At 37.4% G+C, this 19,446-nt stretch overlaps 1 protein-coding gene across 1 annotated transcript in view; it reads left to right on the forward strand.

The window, feature by feature from the left end:
- The window catches only part of PRKN (parkin RBR E3 ubiquitin protein ligase), a gene marked incomplete at its 5' end in the record, with an annotated part of 628,924 nt that overhangs the window by 144,350 nt on the left and 465,128 nt on the right, over window positions 1-19,446 (forward strand).

Genomic DNA, 19,446 nt, shown 5'->3' on the forward strand with positions numbered 1-19,446 from the left:
CAAGCTTGGTTTGCACCCTAAAATGGGAGAGTGTTGTTTGACTTGAATGTGCAGTAGTGTAAAGTTTTGGAGAGTTTTTTTGTGTAAGTGCTGCTGAATTTCACTGGTTGTGCTACTGGGGAATGAGAGTCCTTCCTCTCTCATAAATCACAGTGTTTGTCAACCAGGTTTGTTATGTGAGGGGCTTAAGTTTTGCAGGAGACTGAGCCTTACCATGCTGTAGACTGGGGAGAGGCTTTCATATTTGGCACATGTTTAAGTGTTTAAATTTGTCTTTCACTGTGGTTTAAAGTAGTTAATTTCAGCTTCATGTTCTTCATGTAGCCCAGTGCTTCAGTGTCTTTACACATAATATCACAGGGAGATCCTTTAAAAACCCAGCTCCTATATTCTCACTGAAAAGAATAAACTGTAGCAATGCTTATACACATCTAATTCAAAAAGCTACAACAACAAACCCCCTCAAGCTCTGCGTGCTGTTCCTGAATTGCCTGACTCTCTCTGATTTATTTCAGAAGCTTGGAAGTGTTGCGTTTTGTGGTGTTCCAAATGAACACATCTAGGGGGATTTGTTTTGTCCCAAAAGTTGCATTTAAATATTGGTGATTCATATAGGCTTGAATCACGTATAAATCAAGATACAAGAGAAGTAGCCATTAATGTACATTTCCAATGGTATAATATTCAGGATGGAAAAAACCACAGACAACATTGTATTCAGCTTGAATACAAGCAGTCAGTGCTGCTGAAAGACATTGCTGTTGCCACTAGATGAGTTTGAACCTTGTGTATTGCATTGACAGCACACAACGTGTCCTTTGCTAGACTCAGTGGCTTCCTTCAGTATGCCCACTTTTGGAAATGATGACTTCCACACCTGTGCTATTTGGTTTGGAATCGTTATGTTCCTTGTATTAAGTAGACTTAAATAAATTTCCAAATTTTTCAGTTTTTACAGTACCTGCTAAATAGTGTTTGTCATTTGGGAGACTTAAAAAAAAAATATCTCTATTGTCTCCCAAGAATTCCTCATAACTTCACGATAAAAACCATGTTATATAAAGTTCCAGTATTTCTAAAGTTTCTAAAGTTTCCAGTATTTCTAAATACGCTTTTTGTATCTGATTGATTGTCTGGAATGTATATGGGCCTACATTCTTTTGGCAAATACAGGGTTAATAACACAAGAAATATACACAAGCTGATAATTTCCATTGAATGAGCAGAGTGCAGCTGCTTCTTTTTTTCTATTAGCATATTTTATGGTAGATATGAAAAGAAAGCGTCTGGAAACTCATAGTGGGAGCATTCACAGTTTTCAAGATTGATTCAAAAAATCTCAGCTTTCAGAAGATTTGAGAAGGTACTTCAGCATAAAGTACAAATATCTTTTAGAGACTATTGAATGATAATTTGTGTCAGTTTTAGTTTTTAAATAATGCTTGTGTATGAAAATAATTTACACTTAAGGTTCTTGTTGCTTTCTCCCCAAAACAAAGAAAACCTGTTATTATTCTTTTCCTCTCAAATTCAAGTGGAGTAGTTGAGAACAGTGAGTGTGCTCTTCCAGCAGTTTGGGCTGGCCGTCCTCAGGACTTTGAAAGTGCAATATTTGCAATATGAGCACACTTATTGCTGTGAATGTGCTATGCAGCTGTCAGTTTGTTTTATAAATACATACCGTCTACCTCAGTCCTGTGGTTATGAAGATTAAGTGCAAATTTGGCATGTGCCTGGCCCTTGTAACCTCTTTTCTTCTCACTTTCTGGTCCATCTTCCAGAGAAACAGAAAATAATTCCAGCTGGGGAAGACTGAAATATGTACTAAGCCCCATTTATTTTTTAGTACTAGGTAGAGACCTCTCTGCATTAATGCTAGGCAGAAGTATGGTTCTCCCAGCAAGTGTATTGTATTTACTCTGCTTTCTTCAATGCACTGCAGTCTACAGTAGGCAAGTTATGTCAGGCTGAAAATGTTACTGTCAATCATTTGACTTGTGTGCACATTGAAAAAAAATCATGTAAGTTAGTATATTAACCCAAACCCTCTATCTTGCCCCTCCAATCCCACTGGACTATGCCAGTGATTGCTGATAGACATCTTCTGTACTGGTACTACAATTATTTTCCTTTTGTAGAGAAATTAGTCAAAATAAAGTTGACATAAGCAAGCTATACAAAAGCTTCTCTTTACCTCCATACTACAGATTCATCAGCAAAGCCATTTTTTTAAGATTTTTTTTTTTTTCCCCAATTCTCCACAAACTGTGCCTGGCCTTTACATGGCAACACAGCAAGTTTCTTGAGAAGCTCTCTTGTGCCATAAGCAGCAAAGCACGATGTAAGCCAGCATTTGTTACACTAATTCTTTTGTTGAGATGAACATGAATACCTGTGTAAAACCCACACAAAGCTTTGGGCAGCCTTAACTTACTCTACATGCTAATCCTTTTCCTACCTAAGCCACAAATGACCAACCTAATTAAATTGAGCTTCTTTTTTCATGGTGTGTTGACTGACATTTTAAAATATTACTTATTCATTTAAACAGTCTTATTCTAATACCTTATTTAACTGTCATGCCTGTTTGCATAGCATTATTTTAATATATGATGCTCAGACTAAATTTACGATACTATATTTCTATGAAATTAAAGAGCCCACTGTTTATATTTTTACCAAAGACATCCATCTAAATATTAAATTTGTAATTTTCCAGATGACACTTAGGTTGGCATTTTATGAACGTTTCATGACCTAATGCTTTATGGGAGATATACCCAATTGATTTAATTATAAGAAAACATCAGTCACTGCAAAAGTATCACCTCTCCCTAGTTTCTCTAATTAATCAAGCAAAATCATGTCTGGAAAGATTGGAGTGTGGGAGTCTTGTGTAGACCACCTACGAGCCTGCCAGCACCTTTCTTCAAATAGCTTGAAAATTTTAGTCATTAGTTTCACACTGGTCTGTATCTTTTGTTGCTTTTAAGCTTTTAAAAGTATTTATTTCATATACATACAATGCTGCAATTTGTTTCAGTAGCCATGATTCAGATAATTAGGGTATTCCTCTTTCCAGAAAAAAAGACCCACAAAAAAACCCTGATTTCAGCAGTCACATTTACAGTTCTTTTTTTTGAGCCATAGCAGTGTTAACATCCACAATGTTAACTCTATAATGAAAAGGAAAATGCCTATCTGCAAATGGAAGGCCTGATTCTGCAAACAGGTATACACCAAGCTATACACGTAAAGCACGTTTTCAGTGTAACGGACTCTGTGACATACTTCTGGTATAGAAGACAGTAATATTTGATTTGGTATCTGTTTGTCATAATGCAAAATTCAACCAGGGTAAGAATCTGGCTTGAGGTGTGGTAAGTAGACTTTAGGTCTCCGTAGTCAGCCACAGGTGCTGTGGTGAGGCCATTTCTGCTGTGGGGACTCATGACTCATTACTGTGTGGTAATTCTTCCCGTTGTGCCCTTGGTAGTACTGGTTGAGTTTTCAGTATATCCTCTAGGACAAGCACCAAAGGAGTTTTGCATAGCTGCTTCTATAGTTTTCAAGTGTTTATAGCTCACATCATTATTTCAGATCTTTTCAGACATGGGGAGTTATATTCGGATCTGATTTTGATGCCTGCAGCTGAGATGAGGCTTAGTTTCTGGCACTGACAGCACATCTGGATTTTATTCAGCAGCTGGGGCATACAGTCCTGTTGCTGTCCCTGCCCTCCGCTCTCCAGAGGAGCATCCTGAGGTCACGGGTTTTGTTAAACTGTCTCTGCCCCAGAACTGCTCTTTCATCATTTGTCATATTAGGGATATTGCTTTCATTTATTGGTTTTCATCTTAGAACTAATAAAGAAATGGACATTTGCTGAATTTTGTTTCGCTGGCACCGTGAAAAGCTTGTCATTTAGGTAGCTTGTCAGTGTAGGCTGCGGGGTACATCACAGTTCTGCAAGGGAAAAGCACTAGTGTCTTTTGAGGGCCTTCCAGTGACTGACAACAGGTCATAGATAGTTTAAGTGATCTTCCTAAGAGATGATAGTGTTTTTTGAATTTGATACTTTTGTATTTCCTAGGAAGACAAAGATCTTTAATACAGTCATTTTCTTCCAGTTCTTACTTCCTAACTCCATTTTAATCGAGTTATTTAAGTAGTGTGTTTTCTTTTTAACAAATAGAAACTTAGCAGATTCTCAGTAATATAAAATAAAAAGGCAGTTTACTTTTGATCTCTCTTTTTTTAATATATCATTGTGAAACTCCATTCCACAGTGCACTGCGTCTCACCACTGCTCATTTCAGAGCACATATTTTTCCAGGAATTCATTACTTGTATCCTGGCTTGGTGACAGAGAAAGGCAGGAGTGCTGCTCACTGCATCGGAGCAAGGCTGACTGAAAGAGAAAGGAACAAGTAGCGCCTCTGCAATTATCTAGCCCTTACTGCTGCTGAGTCAGCTTGTCCCCGCTGCTGGTTACCACTGCTGGGGTAATATTGCAAGCAGGTTACAAAAAATCAATTTGTCTTTTGAAGCTAAACTGCAAAATAAACTCCACCCAGTGGAGTGCAATGTGATAAAGTGTGTTCTCATTCACAGGCTGGGGAGAGATTAAAAATGTGATTGAATTCTTGAGACTGGATGATGTAGGTATTTGTCTCTCCAAAATTACATGTTTGCTGTGAGGATAAAAATGTTTTTGCTACATCTTAGCTAACACATGACAAACACTGTGTGTTAAAATACTTCTATTGAATACCGTGCATAGGAAAGTTACTGCTCTAATGTGTGCTCCTTGGTCAAACTAGCAAATGTGAACAACCATTTATTGTTGGGTTCCTGCTAATGAATGTGTTAGTACAAAAATAGCTTAATTTCCCTGCATTTGGCTGACAAAAGTAGTACTTACAGGAAATGACATGTATTTAATATATGTGCTTCTTTCTACATAAAGAATGAAAACTGTTTCAATTCTGATGGCTAAATTACTACCACTGGGCACTGATGTTAATGCTGTTTTGAGAAGACCAGTGCAGAGGAAAAGAGCCCTCGGAACTCTTCTTTCCAGCGTTTCCACAGATTCAGGAAATCCTTCTATATTAGTTATATTAAGTCATCATACTTAATTCTAAGCCCAATTTTTTTTCTAGTGAACCGGTGTTTTTTGAGAGTGAGGGAACATCTTAAGATACAGATATGTTATTCTGTTGTGCAGCCCAAGCCCAGATGTGCCTGGATGCCAGAGAGAAATCAGGCATATTCTGATCCTCTCCCTACCTGCTACGCAGGCCAATGTACTCTTTTGTGCAATCGTTTCTCTCATGACCCAGTCTGATGGTGACAGGCCTGCTAAATATGAACTGCTGAGATTCTTAGTGCAGGACTACGTTACAATAGTAAGTCCTGTCTCCTAGTGGTGTTTGTAGTTCATGCACAATTCCATGCTAAAGTAGATACAAAACCTCTATCTGTCATATCCATTAGATAGTTTGAGCAGTTTCCAATAACAAAATCTGTCTCAGAAGAGGATATTTTTCCATCATAGCAAAGGAGAATCTATCACTAATTGGCCTGACCAAGGAGGCCAATATTTTTAGTACTTTTACTGTAGTTCCACAGGTGCCATCCTTGTGAGGAATTTGTGTCATCCATTCTTCCCTATTGCTCTCCTATTACTTGCAGTGACTTGGAGCAGTATTAAGTAAGTTTAGTTCTGAGCTGACCCAGAATCCAGAATTACTGGTAGAACTTTCCTAAGAAGGATCGTGTGGCGTCTGCAGGTCTGATTCTGCCATTGCTCAGCCAGTGTCTTCATTGCTTTTAGTAATATGAATATCAGAAGAAAAAAAAAAAAAAAAGCCTACATTTCTACCTTAAAAAGTCTGTTTTCTTTGATGATGTGTTATATTCCGCCAAATCCAGCCCCACCCTGGGGAGGCTGCTCCAACGCGTGTTCCTGGGGCCTGTTTAAGATACTGTGGCACTTAGAGGAGTAAGAAAGCTCAACATTGGGTAACTGCAAAATTATTTTATAACCATTTTATTCTTTCTTCTCCACTTCTTTCTTTGGCTCTGAGTCTCACTTCACACTGAACCCCTTAAAGGACAACCTCACTCTTGCACCTGCCTTACATAGGGACACTGCCATTGAGGCTGGCCTCGAAAGTGCTAAGCTCCATCTGAAGAGAACAGTTGGGAAGATTCAGACGACTTGATGTAGTTTTATTCAGGCTTTTGACTACCTCTTTCATTTCTTTTTTCCAATATCCCTTAAGACAAATTTCACTACATTGGACATCAATTGTTTAATTTATATATATACAGTAAATGAAAACAAATACATACTTGATTTATGAAGAAAATTATTCCATCCATTCCAAAAGACAGGAACAGCAATTCTTTGATGCAAAATAAACTTTGCAAAGGAAACAGTTTTGCCTTTGTGTTGAAAAAAATAACATATAGGTTTTTCCTTCATTTTAATGCAATAAGAAAGTATAATTTAACTTCTAATTCTATTAGAAGCTCTGAGATATCTATGCATGATTTATAATATTTATTGCAGTATGTGTTTTCCATGAGATTACACATTATAAAGTGTCTTAAAAGCTGGAAAAAAAAAAACAATTATTGGAAAGACGGAAAATGACTTCAGTGTTATGTACCACTTCAAGTCATGCTGTGAAATAAAACTGCTCTTTAATATGGAGCCTAAAATGAGTTTCTCCAGCCTGGGTCACACCAGTCATAAATGAAAAGGAAAACAGTTACCAAATTTACTTTCAGATTCGACTTCTACATGAGTCTCTGAAGCAAATGTCTAATGAACCTTTTTTGCCAAAGAAGATATATCTATACGCCTAGGAATATAGCTGGCGTTCAGTGTACCCTGTCTTTGCAGTTGCTGTGATATCACAGAAGCACAGGCCCACAGACTGGCTGAGGTTGGAAGGGACCTCTGGAGGTCGTCTGGTCCACCCCCCTGCTCAGGCAGGGCCACTTGGAGCCGGTTGCCCAGGACCATGTCCTTTTGAGTATCTCCAAGGATGGACACTCCACAGCCTCGCTGTGCAGCCTGTGCCAGCACTCAGTCACCCTCACAGTAAAAAGGTTTCTCCTTATTTTCAGACAGCACCTCCTGTGTTTCAGTTTGTAGCTATTGCCTTTGGTCCTGCCACTGGGCACCTCTGAAGAGAGCCTGGCTCTGTCTTCTTTACGTCCTCCCTTCAGATATTTATACACGGTGGTGAGATCACCCCCAACATATATTTCAGTATATCACTGAAAGCCTAGGACTAGTAAAAAATACCATGCTCAGAGTAACACTTGTTTTCTCCAAAATATTCGTTGCATTTGAATTGCTTTTATATAACATTGCACATTATCAGAATTGTAATCAAGGATCCTTTGATAAATAGATCCTGTGTTTCATAACTCCTACTTCTCCTGAAATCCTTAGAAATTTGGAGCACTCACCATTGGGTGGCATGGGATCATGTCTACATGTAGATCAGATTGCGGACTTTATCTGTTTCATTCTTTTATAGGTCTTGTGCTATTTCTGGGTTTTTTTATATCTTGTTGTTTAGATGTATACCTTGGGGGGGCGGGGGGTAAGCCTTATTCAGCTTTAGTTTGGACTGTTCTTAGGGGCAGAAATGTAACCGGAGAGGGACCACTCTTTCCCTCTGCTGGCATATGCACAGACAGTATGACCGCAAAAGGGTGTTATGTTGGCCAGGGAAATTAAAAGTTTGCGTATCTTTAGGTTACATCTTTTGGCATGTTGATTATTGGCAGCTCTGCCATCATTGTCTTAACAATATGGAAAGACGGCCATCTCTCCATGCAGTACCTCCTTCCCTCGCAAAAAAGGCCCTCTCTCTAAAGTTTCTTAGCCTTTTATGTTGAAAGGAGATACAGTGAATGTTTATCAGTATTTTAAACATTAGAGCCATATCTACTCCATTGGCATCTTAAGCTGTATGTGTAGGTAAATCCTTCTTGGTCTCCCCTTCCCATCTGTCTGTCTGTCTGTCTATATCTCTTTTGGATCCCTTTTTCTACTCAGTAAGACAATAATGTGCTGTGGATGTGTTGCTGGAATGTATTACAGTGCAAACAAATCTTGGACTGTGACAGTGGGGTTTTTTTAATATGGCAGCTGCCACTGAGATTCAGATGTCCCAGTGCATAACTCTCCTAATTTGCTTTCTTTATTAAAGTACAGCCAAACTTCTGTCTTCCCAGTATTATTCCTTCGATAGCTGTGGGCACAGAGAGATCATGCTCGCACTACATTATTTCAACATTTTTCATAATGATGAATATTAAACAATTCTAAAGGGCCATTATTTTTTTCCTAATTTTTAAGATGCTGGAATATCTGATGCACCAGCTGGCTCAGGAGGAAAAATTAACTACATTTACTTAAGGTATTGTAGTAGCAGGAGTAGCAAATGCCAAACTATTTTCTTAAATGTGTACCTTCATCTCCGTTAAGAAGCTATGTAATTTCTAAATTATTATTATAGTATTTTAATATTAATTATTGATAATTAAGGTGATTAATTGAAAACAGATTAAAGCAACTCTAAAAGAACTATAAACAGGTCTCTATTCTACCTCACTGTGGAAGAAAACCCTCCAAATCTGTACATTTTTGCCTCATGTCTGAAGTTGTGGGGTTTTTTCTTATTTTGGACTGAATTAGTTACTAAAAAAGTTTTAGGATACTTAAACATGATGTAAGTAAAAACTCAGACTTCTGTAACTAAAAAATCACCTAATTTTAAGTTATATTGATTAGACTTGTTTGGATAGGGTTATGATCTAAAGGTATTAAGGTCAAACTTGTTAAACCTTTCCTCAGAGCTTCATTAGTATAAAACATCTTTAACGTGGTGCAACCACAACCATGGTAGTTATATTGATTTAACTTTCTTGATAGAGGTATGCAGTGTTCTAATGAAGGTTTTCCCCCTCTTCTCAGGGAAATTTTCCTAATGAATAAATAGGTCCTTAGGGACATGTGGTGTTGACCAGTTAGTAATCCACAGATAAATTGTTAGTATTCATTTAAGTTTTTCTGCTGTAAGCAGCTGGACAAAACAAGACATCCTTGGTTCCCTGTAGGAATTGCCATATGTTTAAAGCTTGCTCCTTATGTGGAAAAAAGGCCATTTGAGTTCAGTGGTATATCTTGAATATAGAAGAGTTTTATGTTTGTTTGGGGTTTTTTTTTGGTAGATAGCAAATGCTTCTGTGTTAAGAACTTCATTATATTAGGAGTGGGTTGTTGTTTTTTTTTTTCTGTTTTTAACAATACTAATATAATTTCAACACTGAACCCTGTAACTTTTCTAGACTTTATCTGGAGAACCTGTTCTTTGGCAAGAGCTCTGAACATGGGTTTATTATTATGTAAGACTTAATGGTTTAACTGGTTTTGTTAAAAACAGAAATAAAATTGTGGGGGCTCTGTAATAAGTATGAAACATATTTTGGAAGTGACTTGCAGGGAAATATTCTCGCAGTCTAATGATGTAAAAATCTCAATTTAACCGAAATAGCATGCTTTTGTCAAGAAAATACACATAGACTTTTCAGACAAGGGAAAATACTTTGGCTGGGAAGGAGGAGATTTTTAACTTTTTTGTAGGCAAAGCAGTATAATTCCTAGAGTGGGTACAACTACCTCACAACTCTATAAATTCAAACAGTTATGAATAAGAACAGTCCATCCTGGTATAAGCATTTTTTTTTTTTTTTTTATCTACATGTACAACTGCAACCATCATAGGATTGCTGTATTTTTTGAATGACGTTAAAATGGCGTAGTTAAAATGGTACAAATTTTGGACATAGACACACAGAATGAATTAATGAAGCTTTTCAAGCAAGAAGTGGTTGAATATATTGGACTTGATAAAATATCTGATAGCATTAGATTTTGAAAAAGAAATCTCTCCATGGGAAGATTTTCATTAAAATAAAATTTCAGGCTATGTCTCCTAAGACAATCAGAGAACAAACAGTACTGAGAGACTGAGATCTCTTTTTTTACACCAAAAATTATTCAGCCAAAACCGCTGAATACCTGAATCTAAGCCTTATGTTGTTTGTATATACTGACATTTAAACTTACTGTTTTGAGAGGAAGATAAAGACACTAACTGCAACTGTAAAGACATTTCCTAGCCCATCTTGAAATTCCTGGCACTGATGGTAAGTTTAAGGATTTTAGACCTTACAACGATAGGCTTGCTCAAGCTTTAACCAGCACTCTCTGTTCAGACTGTGCCTTGCTATTTTTACCAATACTTAAAAGTATAGTTTCCTGAACTGTGGCTCCTAAACTGTGGTACCTGTACCACTAACCTGATACAAGCATTAACTTCTTGTTGGCGCGGCTACTCACGATGATACTTGAGCAAACTAAGTCTTGGTACCCTTACCAAGGCCAGTCTGTCTTTTTGGCTAAAATAGGTGTGCACGCTGTCATAAAAGATGAGATAAGAGAGTATCAGTGGTATTTTCTTAGATTTGATCTGCATGTGCTCATCAGCTGTTTATGATCTGATGCTGGAAGCATTTTGCAATTGTTTTGAATTTGTCTGTACATCCCCAAGTTCTAGATTTTATTGCTGTTTTTATTTTGAATTCAGGCTGTATTCATTAGAATCAGTATGTTCTGCATGTCCGTATTTCCATAAGCACCACTCGTGCTGTCAAAAAAGCCAGCTCAGCTTGGCAGAAGTTACCTGTTTCAGAGTAAGGCACTGCATTTTAGCCGATGCCTCAGGTTCCTGTAAAGAGCATCAAGACATGTTTTTGCTAGCTTTCTTCCGTCTAGCTCTGCACATAGCCTGCCAGCTGAAAACACTGCTGTCTCATCCCTACCCAGGAGTGTTGCTGAGAGTAATGTTCATAACTCTGAAAAAGAAGAGTATACTAACCAAGGGTAGTATTATTTGTCTGTTACCAATATAGATGTCATAGATGGTAGGGCATGTTCTCAAAATATAAAAAAAAACATTTCCCTGAAGTATGTTGGTCCTCTCTTGGGTTGCGGTTTGGCTATCTGCTCACACACTACCACCTGTACATCTAAGAGGTTGTACAATTCTGCGCTGTCCTCATCTGAACAACACGTTCATTCTGGGTGTTAATATTCTCTCTGTATATTTTGACTTGCTTGATTTTAAAAATTTAGTTTCAGATGGAAGAAATTAATTCCCCTGAAGTTAGGTTTTTCATTTCAATCAGGTCTAATTGCTTTCTTTCTTTTGAACTAACAAACTCAGTCAAATAGGCAAGAATGTGTTTAACCCAAGCTTTGCCTGGTGTTTTATATGGTGCTAAAGAGTGGGAGAATAATTTTGTGTGAATACTCAGTCTCTTCTGGATCTGTAGATATATCTGCTTTAGCTCAGATCCAAAACTTCCAAGCTCCTTCTAAATGCGGTTAGGAATAATTTCATACAATTCTGTAAAAAACAATCACCAAACTGGAAGACTGTCTGGTTACCTGCATGAGTCTTGAGCCTCATAGAGCTTTCTGTCAACATCAAGTCACCAGATTAAGCCTCTGCCTGAAGTGTGACAGTAGTTCTGGTGAGAAGTAAAATGGATTTAAAATAGTGCAGTCAGGTGCCATCAGAAGGAACAGTTTATGCATCTCCTGCCTTATAGGATATAAATTAGTTCAGTCAATTGTAAGATGACAAGTTGAAGGTTGTTTTTATTCTGGGCTAATACAAAAGGATATTTAAATGCTCCATGATTTTGTACAATATTAAAAACCCTTAAAAGGAAAAACAATTAAAAGCCAGAATACCAACTCATGTAAGCAAATGTGCTTCCATTGTGCAATAGTTATATTTTGTGTTCTGGAATTTCAGCTTTTTACTTGTATTTTAAGCAACGTATTTATTATGTGGTGTCATAGATGGGTTTTTTGGTATAATACAATGTCAGAAAATCCCATCAATTCTTGACGGTCATGCACAGGATTGTTTATTGAGGATGGATTTTAAAAATAAACTAATGTTGCTTCACTCTCAGGCTTTTGGAACAGTGTCAAGAGACATTTTTTTCATTTTTCTCTTAATTTGCCTGCAGGTCTTGACCTCATGATCATAACTCCTTAACGTGCATTCATAATTATTCAGTTCAGTACATTAGACCTGGTTTCACCCTGTCCCTGTGGCTAACCCAATTAAGAGGAATGCAGGATGAGGCTGTTCAGGGTCTAAGCTGTGATCAGAAATGGGAGCCAGCAGGTCGCCTCTTTGGTTCTGCTGTCCCCTCCTGCCTCAGTGCTGCAATTTTGCTAATGTAAAAAGCTGTTTCCTGAAATTCAGGCCCTGTGATGAAGTCTAAGATTGCTGACTTTGGCATTTTGGCAGAACAGTAATTTAAAGAGGAAATTAGAATTCATAGGCTTTATTTACTTCAACTAGAACAAAATAGCTAGATTAAGGTTATTTTAACCTCTAAGCTGCTTCTAACTCTACAAATTGTGTAGTTTTATTTAAAATATTTGTAGTCTGCTGGAAAACTTTTCTTCAGTTTGACTCTTAAGTTTCTCTTCTGCTTTTACTTCTTTCTAGTATATCTCAATTTGTAAATTCCATTAAAGAGAATTGACATTTTGTAGATTTCTTATTTAAAATATAACTGATATACACTTGAATCTTAAGTTTGTGCAGTGAGCAGAATCGTCCTGTATACTTCAGGGAGGCCACATGGTTAGCTACAATCCATTTTCCCTGTATTCTCTGATAAAGTGAATTAGAGGGCCTGAGTATTTGTGTCTATCTTAGGTGAGAAGGAGAGGGAGGAGGTGGGAGACTAAAAAATAAATAGTTTACTTTTTGCCAGATACTCATTTTGTGCTGGCTGACTATGTTTCTGCATGAACAGTAACACGTCACAAGAAAATGAAGGTAAAATTGGGTATGGGTCCTGTTAAATTCTGATAAAATCATGAGTATTCTTTCCTAATGCTAAATTTGTTGAATGCCAGCTCGTCCATAACTATAATAAAACCAGCTAATGCATAAATGAATTCTGGCAATTTTAAATAAAATTTTAAAACCTGATATGACAGGGAAGAATGCTAAGAGGTAACCAAGTGTGTAAACACTAAATGAAGGATTATCCTTATTTGCGAAAAATCCATTCCAGCGAGAAATTGAATTGGGGGCTTCTCTCAAAAAAGAAGGGCTACTGTAGCTAGTGAGCCAAATCAGCACCTGATTTTATTCTCTTTACAGTAATAAGGTTATGTGAGACCCATAAGCAATATACAAATGAGAATAAATGTAACTGAGTACTCTCTGCTCTCTCCTCTTTAAAGATTCTCTTCCAAATAGTAAAGTAGTGATTATGCCAAACTTTTAAAACTGAGTGTGATCAAGCATATTAGGAGTGATGCACTTCATTTGTTAGAGCATATTGCATGAAGAGCCTCACCTCTTGTCTGGTATTTTTACTTTGCAGCAAGGATTTTCTGTACAAAGCGCATATGAATAGTATATGCATAAAACAACTAACACATATAAAACAGTAGATCCTCTATTTACTACTCTTTCAACTGAAGAAAGAAGATTTTACCAGATCAGTGAAAACAGCTGGTCCAGAACCTGGTCTTTGTCAGTATGTTAAGTGACGCAGAGGTTAATGATAAAGAAAAGATCACAAATTTCCATGCCGCTGATACTGACTTTTAATGGGTCTCAGCAACGTGTAGTGAGCAATTTCAGAAACTAGCCCTGTAAAGAATTAGACTGCAACAATCTTGGCACTAGTTTACTGTAAATAGATGCATCCCACTTAGAAAAACAATTTGTATTAGACTTACTTACCTGTCTGTATGTACTTTAATTATGGATAAACGTTCTCCAATTATGCAGTGTGCATAAATCCAAAAGCTGCTGGTGAAAGCTAAGACAGTAGATTAACTTCTGGAACAGGCTCGTTTTAATAAGTAGAGTCTAAGCTTCCTGTACTGTCAGGAATTTAAACTGTCTCAGTGTACAAAGTGCTCCCCCAAATGCTGTGTCTTATGCAAAAAAGACAAGTGGTGTAGCAACTGGTAGAGGACACACAAAAAAAAAAAAAAAAAAAAAAGGAGAAAGAGAAGGATAAAAACATACGGATCTGCTCCTTTTCAAATGCAGATTGTTGAGGCTGGAAGTCTACCACTTAGTCACTGTGTTCTCCATTTGACCATATGGTTGCAAAATATAGTGGAATGATACAAAAGCCCTAGTTCTCCTCCTGGAAACAAAATATAGTAGAATAAAGTGGAAAAAGGAAAGGATTTCTTTTATTCACTCTTGCTGTTACGCAATTTTTAATATGGTTTATTTTCAATGGCTTTGATATTTTATGGAATCCCTCTCTTGGTATTTGACTTTGTCCTTGAAATATGTGGGATGAAATCTCTAAGTATGCCCCCTAAACTTAAGATGAAATTACAAGGATTTTTCTATCTAGTTCCAGTGCTCTTATAGCTGGACTCCATACACAGCTAAAAGTCAGCAGAATGCAACACACCTATTAAGAAGGTCTCTCATATTTGTGCAAAAATTGGAAGCACACAAGTGGATAAAGAAGTTATTTTGTAGTCCGTTACAACCTTATGTCAACCTCAGCTATATGTGGCTAAAATTTTGATGAATTTACTGGTAATCAGTCTCCATATGAAATGAAAAAGGACATGACTGTCTGCAGCAACTCCTTGGCTATCCTCCTGCTCTTACTTTGCAAAGAGGACTCAAGAGAGGAGGGATAATGCAGACACAGATGAGGACTTTTTGAGAGAGGCAGAGGGGGGTGGAGTTTGGTGGGTGTGTAAAATCCCTTTCAAGTGGGGATCATGAGGGAAGAGGTCTCTCAGTCTGTCACCACCAGCACCATGTCTACATCAGAATAAAATTTCAGCTTGGGAGTATTTGGAGATAAGCATGTCAGGATGGTCACTTTTGGACAAATATCAACAGATAAGCAAATCGGATTTAAAAGAGCACTTTACTTGGCTTCAACTATGGTATTTTACAGTTACAGTCTAACTTTAGTATAGTGTAAAATCATGTAAACAACAAGACCCACACAGTGTGACTTGTATCTGCAGGAGTCCCGCTGTCTAAGGCTCTCCTCAGGCATCAATCTCATTGCACGATGCTGGGGAACACTGATACTGAGAGACTTACAATCTGTTTACAGGAATGTTGTATAATAAACAAGAACATTGTTCTCTCTTTATTTTAACAGATTATGTTATGTCTGTTCATAGTTTGAAAATAACACTGTTATTGTACACAGGCTCTTTTTATGTGTACGTAAATATACAGTATTCCTTCATGGTTAATTAACTATGTACTGTAAAAATATTAGAGTAACACATTCATTCTAGCCTTTAGTAACTGAGTAAAGGTATATAGAGAGTTCTAAAGTTCATGAAAGACAGAGGGCTTCATTCTGCATCCCTTATGCCTATTTTACATTACAGTAAAACTTTTAGATCTGTAATAATTGACTTGAGTGAAGTTATACCTCATCCTCACACATAAAAGTGAAAGGAAAATTAATCCTCCATGAAAAATTAATCTTCAAAAGTTTTACTCTCCTCTTCATAACCTTTGGAAATTATTTTGGGTGAAGGAACCCTTTCCTGCCTTTGTATTGTGGTAGAAACTTTTGACCATGATTTTGTATCTTTGTAATAGGGTTTAGAAAATAATAGTATTTGCTGCAGCAGTTACTCAGCACTGTAACAAAACCACAAACTACAGACTACTACTTCTGTGACTGCTGCAGCAGCAAATCTTATGTGGAACAGTTAAAGAGCAGACCCCGGTGGTTAAACTGACCTGTTTGCTACACAAGTGTTTTCGGTTTAGGTGCCAGTAACAAGGATGGAGTTGAAAATTTCTCTTGTGAGAAAAGTAAATCTGGCATTAACTATGCCAAGAGATGTACAAAAATGGTCATTTAGCTTCCTAGGTTTAGATTCCTGTCGCCACCTGTCTGCACGTGGATTTGGGAATTAATTTTAATTTTCTGGCCTGTTGGCTAGTGAGATGGTCCTCATGGATTATAGAGCAGAGTAGAACTTTGTCCCACGTTGGTGGTTGTAGCTGAGCTTCCTAGCCCTCGTGATGCATGCCAGCATTGTCTTCAACCTTGGTGGTGAAGGGTCAGCTGTAAAACACTTTCGAAAGATGCTGTAAATCCCACTGTAAAGTATATCTGTTAAGGGTATTGTAACTGTCATCGATCTTCTCCCCCTGCCCCAGGACCAAGCATATTGCTTTCAGAACATATGGTTTCCCTCAACAGATAAGGTACCATAATGCCAAAGTTACTTCTGTTCCTTCTGTATTACCAGGTCTGCTCTTCAACCCATCGGGAACTTGTATTTGCTCTTTTCATGATTTAGGGATTTAAGCAGAAAGTCTATTTATTTATCCAAGACGACTCTTTTTTCTTTCTCTGTGAGATAACAGTGAAATTCTTGGTAAGTAATTTGCTTAGTCTGTACATTTGCACGGTATTTTTCTTTCTAAAGGAAAAGAAAATGTTTTATACTCTGGGTGTCTGTGTGTGAATATAATAAGAATACATGGTGACAGAAAGACTTACAAATTCAAATATTAAAATCCATTGTGGGATAAGAGAGAGAAATCTTAACCAGACTCCATATACTTCTTCACTGCAGACAGCAGTGTAGGGTAGATGAACCAGCGCGGGCTTTAGACTTGCTAACTTGGACCCCAGAAGCAGAAGGTCAGGAACTCAGTACTGGCCAGCTGACTCCACTTCTCTGATATGTTTGTAGCCTCTGTTGAGCCCCAACTTGCTCTGTCTAAACTTCTACCTGTACCTAACATACATAACCCTTTCAAAGGTCTGGCATTCCTAAATCTACAGGTCTACTCATGGGAATAAAGCCTATTTTTTATGAAAAACAGAGTAGGATCTTCAGCATCCCATTACGCAGGATGAGCAGGCAGTTCTTTCCTGTTTAAAGTCTCAATTAAAAGTTAATCAATTAATTAAATGCACTTTATTGAATTTAGTTATATTATCTCTGAGAGACGGAGACCAAGGAGACTTACAGACTTATAGGAAGTAGAGTTATAGGATAGGGCTCAGTCCTTAAGCTTCGACTCTTCACCCATCTCCTTCGGCAGGAAAGCAAGGAGCGAGTCCTTGATTCCTCAGTAGTAAAACTTGTTTTCCTCCCTTGTTAGGCACTAAGGAATTTACCTCAGAACTGGACTTTCTGTGTTTGATGTCCTTACCTAGCAGCAAGGTGTATAAGGAAAAAGACAATAGACAATTTGCAATTACAGGAAGTAAAGGGATAGCTATTGATAGGCATAAATAAAAGTGAAATGCCCTCTCTTCTCCTCTCCTTCCCCCATTCCTTTCTTTCCCCATTGGTGACTTCTGTGGTCTCATTTGTTTGTTCCTAATCTGTACTCTGTCAGCTGTCTGCATCTTATTTACAGGCAAAGTGAACCATCTCCATTTACTTGCACTGATTTTGCTTTTGTTCTACTGTCAGAATATAATCTGGCTAACCTTGTATGTTCGCATAGGAATATACGATTTACGCACATGTTGTAATACCAGCCCCTGACAGCAATGTCTACGGGATAACTGTTAAAGAAATTAACATTTGACAGAAAATATCCAAAATATTTATATTTAATCACAAAGAAACTGGCAGTCAAGTCAGTAGCCTGTTTTCAGAACCGAGGCTTCTGTTAATAAGCAGCTCTTGCACAGCCAGATTTCTAAAAATAAGGCTATCTAGTCAGAAAATTTTAGCTATAACACATTATACAAAAGCATGCACAGGAGAGTTACAAAAGAGATTTCTTTTCTGGGTTGTGCTAAAAATTTCTATCTCCTACCTTTATTTTGTCTCAGGTTTTAATGTGTAGTTGTAATCAGGGAGGAAAGGAGAAAAACTTCAGTGCATTGAGTACTGAAGGAAAGAAACGGAAACAAACACTTCTCAAGTGAGCTTATTGCTTTTTAATTAGTGCCTGTGGGACGATACTTTGCTATATCAGTGCCGTTTATACTCGTACTATCTTGAAACAGTGATGTGCAAAATTTCTCCCACATCTCCCACCATCTTGTGCAGCCCCAGAGCAGACATACATAAATAAGTAATGGAAAAGCTAGAAAACAGATTCAGTCATGCCTGTTTTGCTGATGCCTGATTAAGCAAAAAAAAAAGGGGGCAGGGTACAGAGGAAGATGAAGAGTATATACTTCATAAATTCACTGTAACAGCTGTTGTACGAAACGCTGGGATTTGCTATTCCACATAGCACAGGACGAAGGCAAAACTTGCAAGAGTATATTTCTCTGTGTAATGAGGTAGGCAGCCATGCGGTTAAATCATTTGCTTTCTCTGGGACACTGCTGGGTTCTTTGCCATTGCATTTAACTGCTCTCAGGTACCAGAGTGTCATTCTCACCTTCTTTATTATAATTTTTCCCCTTGTACTCCCCAGTAAATGGGAAGTTTTACAGTGGAGCAGCTGTTGGCAAAACCATTGACCTAAAATAAAGCAGTCAGTAACTTACAAACAGTTGGTCGAAGTCACTTCAAACTTCTGGGTACAAGAAAACAGAAGCAGCAGCGGAATGATGACTGTTTGCTCAGGAACTGTTTTGGAAAATCTTATTAGGCTTGTGAATGACTACTGCCAACTTAGTTTTCCTGTTCACCCAGCTGGATTTCCGAAGATAATCTTAACTATTCTATTGAAAGCAGAGTAGAGCATTGAAAAAGTAGGATATTCTCTCCGAATTAGAAGTCTTACACAAATAAAAAAAAAAAATACTACAATGATTGATAAAAGCTTTAAGATTTTGTATAGAACTAAAAATTAGGGTTTATTTGTTAATATAGAATAAAGTCACTAGAAAAAAAGTTAGTTTGATATTTTATATTGGTGATTTTGGACAAAAAATCATCAGTATAACACTAATTTTACTTCAAAAATAAGCCAACTTATTTGTTACAAAAATATTTTGCAGTATCTCTTTAGCTGAAATAAGGCAGCTTGAAAAATGTGAAAAAACCTGCCTTGTGGGGTATCACAGTCCTGTAAGATAACTGTAGCACATCATGTTGAGTGCATAGTCTTGATTTAAGTCTTTTCGTTTAAACTGCGGTGTCACATCTGTTTTCTGAAACTATTTAAGATTCTAACAATGTTTCTTTTATTCCTAACCGTGGCAATTAAATTTAGTTCATGAAAACCAGGGATCCAAAATAATCTGTGCTCTGTTGTCATTGCTGTGACACAGCACTGACCACATTTCTTTCATGAAGATTTTCAAATAAAGACACTACATGGAGCCGATCAAATACACAGGGGAAAAAATTCTGAA

The sequence above is a fragment of the Platalea leucorodia genome, assembly GCF_965183815.1.
Source record: "Platalea leucorodia genome assembly, chromosome: 3".
NCBI lineage: Eukaryota > Metazoa > Chordata > Aves > Pelecaniformes > Threskiornithidae > Platalea > Platalea leucorodia.